Source organism: Dipteris shenzhenensis, chromosome 25 (genome assembly GCF_047967505.1).
Source record: "Dipteris shenzhenensis isolate YYH24624 ecotype China chromosome 25, Dip_SZ_1.0, whole genome shotgun sequence".
Lineage (NCBI taxonomy): Eukaryota > Viridiplantae > Streptophyta > Polypodiopsida > Gleicheniales > Dipteridaceae > Dipteris > Dipteris shenzhenensis.
In genome coordinates, this window is record NC_141620.1 from 3,483,028 (window position 1) to 3,487,585 (window position 4,558).

Below are 4,558 nucleotides of genomic sequence, written 5' to 3' on the forward strand. Positions count from 1 at the left end.
TTTGTAGAAGTCACGGCATTCGAAGACAATTCACATGTGCAGATACTCCTCAGCAGAATGCAAGACCTAAAAGGAAGAATGGGACTTTAGCAGACAGTGCTAGAGCAATGCTTAGTGAAAAGCATCTTCCGATTGGATAGAAGCAATAGCCACTGCAAACTATTTGCTTAATTGGCTTCCTACCAAACCGACGATACAGGGTATGACTCCTTATGAAGCATTCACTAGACATAAGCCACACATTGGGCATCTCCACATATTTGGTTGCATAGCATATGCCCACATACATGATGATCATCACAAGAAATTGGATGTGAAGTCACGCAAATGCATCATGATTGGCTATAGTGAAGAAAGCAAAGCATACAAGTTGTATGATCCCATCAATCGTAAAGTCATTATCTCCAGAGATGTAATCTTTGATGAGGAATTAGAATGGAAAACCTCACCTACACAGGAGATAGAAGCATCGACTTCACAATCATCTACAGAACAGGTTCATGATGAAAAAGAACAAGAATTGCCAGCAACACCCCCAAGCAGAGCCACAGTAGCTCAGATGGTCTACTAGGGAAAGCAAACCACCAACCAGATTGACATATGCTCAGAAAGGCAAAGCAATTCAGGTGGAAACCACCAACTATGCTCGTATAACTACCATCATGGCTATAAAAGAGCCAGTGTACTTTGAAGATGCAGTTGACAAGCCAGAATGGCAAACTGCTATGAATGAAGAAATGGATGCTTTGTATAAGAATAATACTTGGGAATTATGTGACCTTCCACCAGGAAAGAAGGCCATAGCAAACAAATGGGTATACAAAGTGAAGTACAATCCAGATGGTATTATTCAAAGATACAAAGCCAGACTAGTTGCAAAAGGATTTGCACAGCAATATGGTCAGGACTATGATGAGACTTATACTCCAGTAGCAAAGATGGATTCCATATGGTTCTTGATATCACTAGCGACACTCAGCAGATGGAATGTGTATCAGCTCGATGTCTCCTTCCTTCTCAGAATTGGCTTAGCTCTGTTTTCCCCATTCCTTGCGACTTTTGCCAAGCCCTTCCAGCTGGAGATTCTACACTATGGGGTGCTCCCTTGGCCGAGAGCTTTCTCCCAGAGATGGTGTATTCCACTAGCAAGCTGAAACATCAAAATGCACAATTCTGCCCTTCTGTTCAACCATTGCCTGAGCCCTTCTAGCACAAGTTGGTCCATGCCTAGAGCCTACTGCTGATGAATTTTGAAGGCCAATGCTTACTGGAGCAAGGAGAAATCAGAGAAAACACAGTCAAAGAAGGTGCAACTCTCTTAGACAAAAAGGCGCACTATTTTAGCAATGCTTTGTGGTGAAATTACTTGGGTATTCAAGCTTTAGTTTTGCACAGAAAGCCCTCTCAAACTCTTCTTCATTTGTATGAATTGTGCCCTCCAAGTTGAGCTAGTCTACTACAATGCATTTTTGATAGTTTTGGACATTTTATGCTAGAGTAAATGCTAGAGTGATGCTTGAGGATTGAAATAATGCCAAAGTATAGATCAAACAATGCATTTTTAGTTTGAAATTCAGTTGGGACTGATATTTGTCAAAATGCCAAGCTCTGAAGGTTCTTTTAATGCCAATCACTTGAAGAAGACTTCAAGAAGGACAAAATTCAAAGTGAAGAATATCCCAGCCAAGAAACTTTGGGAGAAGCCAACAGGGTATGAATATGATGAACAATTAGGACTCTTTGAATTTATCTCTAGCAATCTACATTTGTATAGTGAGGGAGATTTCTTTGTTCCACAAAATTAGTCATTTTGTAAGAGAGTAGACACTGCCTGACAAAGGTAAGACCCTGTAACCCTTGTGTACTTTGGTATTGTATAACAAGTCCAAGTCACCTTCCTTGATGTCTTTAGCTTGAAGATTTCTATCAAACCATGCCTTTCTTCTACATTTTTCTATTGTTGTCATGGCATGGTAGGCAACTAGTCTTGTATCTATATGCTTCTCCAATTGATAGAGTCTTTCTTTCAAGGATTCATGGTCTCCCATGCGTTCCTGTACTGGTATGCGTAGGGGGTGACGTAGAGGGTCTAGGGAGGAGAAGGGGGGGGAGAGTTGCACAAGAGAGGGGCACGTAGGCAGGTAGAGGGAGAGGGGAGAGAGGGGGTTGTGCTGGAGAGGGGGTTGTGCTAGAGAGGGGGGGAGGCAGGTAGAGGGAGAGGGGGGAGTCTCAGGAAGGTGAATCAACTACAACAAAAGGTAAAGGAAAAGCCACTGACTCTATTTCTACACCTGCAGATGCAAAGAGAATTGAGAAAGCCTATGCCATCATTGCATTAGGTTTGGGTGATGACTATGTACACCACATCTCAGATTTGGAATCCCATGGCACAAGTTAGATATATTATTTGGTGCTAGCCCTCATACTTCCAAATTAAATCTAAAAATTAAGTTCTTTGAACTTGGAATGGAGGGAGATAATGTTGTTGCCCATGTTAATATGAGAAGTATTATGACACAACTAGCTTCAATTAATTCCCCTGTCACTGAGGATGATGCTATGGCAGTGCTTTTAAAGAGCATGCCTCAGAATTTTGACTATGTGGTTACTACTTTGAAGCGTCTACCTCCACCCTCATTAGAAGGCATCATTAGTGCCTTACAAGAAGAGGAAAGGAAGAACAATTTAAGAGTGGGCAAAATGCATACAAAGGCACTTGCAATGAGGTTTTCAAAGAGCAAGTACAAGGCTTGTAAACACTGTGGGAAAAATCGCCTTGAGAAGGATTGTTATAGAATCAACCCTTGCTCATATTGTGGAAAGAATAATCACTCTAAAAAGTTTTGCAATGAGAAAAATAGGACTATGTCAGATATGGTTGAAGAGAGAACTCCATGAGCAAAAGAAGCATCCAACTTTGTGGTAGAAGACAAGGACTTTGCCTTTTGAGCAACTTGTCTTTGAATTTTTGTTTATCATCACTTGGTCAAATTTTGAGGTTCTTTGCCTGGAGTAGTACTCCAAAAAGAATGTCATATGTTTTGTCTTTTGTAAATCAGCTCTGGTCACCATATGATGTAGGCCATCTGATATGTGTTTGGTCTATCCCATTTTTGTGAACCTTGACCCTTGGGCACCTTTGATAGCATGAGATCCTAGACATAGATTTATCCTTTATCACCATGAGATGGCCATGTATGACCACCATGAGATGGCATTAGAAACTATGAGACTAGATGTATCCTTGACATTGCAAGAGGCAAACCCTTGGGGGGGGGTATGTTGGGATAAGTGTGATGAAGGGCTTGCTCTATGGTGCATGTGTGCATATAGGGGATTCACATGTGTGTGTGTGTGTTGTAGAGGCACATCTAGTGCTATGATGTGTCTAGTGTGTGACCTAAGTGATGATGTAAGCCAAAGGCCCCCACATGGGAGGTTCCTTTGACTTAGGCCCGTCCCACTGATGTAGGGGCTGATTGTCACTGATATAGGGGAGGTGCCTACACCATCCTCTCTTTCTATAAAATGGAGGTCATTCCTTCATTCTAATACAATGGATTTTGCCTCACTTGTGCTCTCACTCTTTGTGCCATGATGCATCTCTTCAACCCCTCACTCCTCTTCACCTTTCTGAGTGCTTTAGCTTTAGCCCATTTGGTAAAGTAATCAGTGGCCACAATGATGTAGCATTTGCTGAATGGATGGGGCCCACATAGTCAATCCCCATTTTTCAAATGGTTTTTTTGCAACAACTGTTATTAGGGGATTGAAGTCTTTGTGTTGTGGTTTAGTAGTCTATTGGCATACATCATAGCCTTTTACATATTCATAGGCATCTGCTCATTGTGTTGGCTACTAGTAGCCTATGAGGAGGACTTTTCTTGCTGTGGCTTCCCCTTGGAAGTGTCCTCCTGCAATGCCTTTATGGACTTCACTCAAGATTGGCATGATCTCATGAGGCATGCTAGATCTTCTTAATAATTGGTCCTTGCCTATCTTGTACAGTTGTCCTGCAATGAGTTGATAGGGTGCAGCCTTTAAAATTAGTTTTCTGGGATCTATTGCTTTCATTTCAGGGGGTGGTCTTCTTGCCATTAAGTACCCAATGACATCTCCACACCACTCTAGAACATCATCTATTTGAAATAGTGTGGCATCTGGTAAGTTGTCTTCTACTCCAGTGGCTTCTTCTCTCGACTTGACACATTCTTCTATAATAGCTGGCATGTCCCATTAAAGACCTGTACACCTTTGGAATTTGTAGGAGGAGGCAATTCCATGATGATTTTGATTTTGTCCATGTCAGTTGTTGCAATCCCATGTTGAGAAACGATGTGTCCCAATACAACTCCGTGGGTAACCATAAACTGACATTTTATTGGATTTAGGGAGATGCCATACTCTCGGCATTTGATTAGTACTGGTTCAAGACATTTGAAGTGGTCTTTTTTGTTCGAGTGGATGCACAAATCATCCAAGAACACCTGTAAAAACTTATTCAAAAATGACTTGAAAGCTGTGAACATGACTCGCTGGAATGTGGCCGGGGCATTAC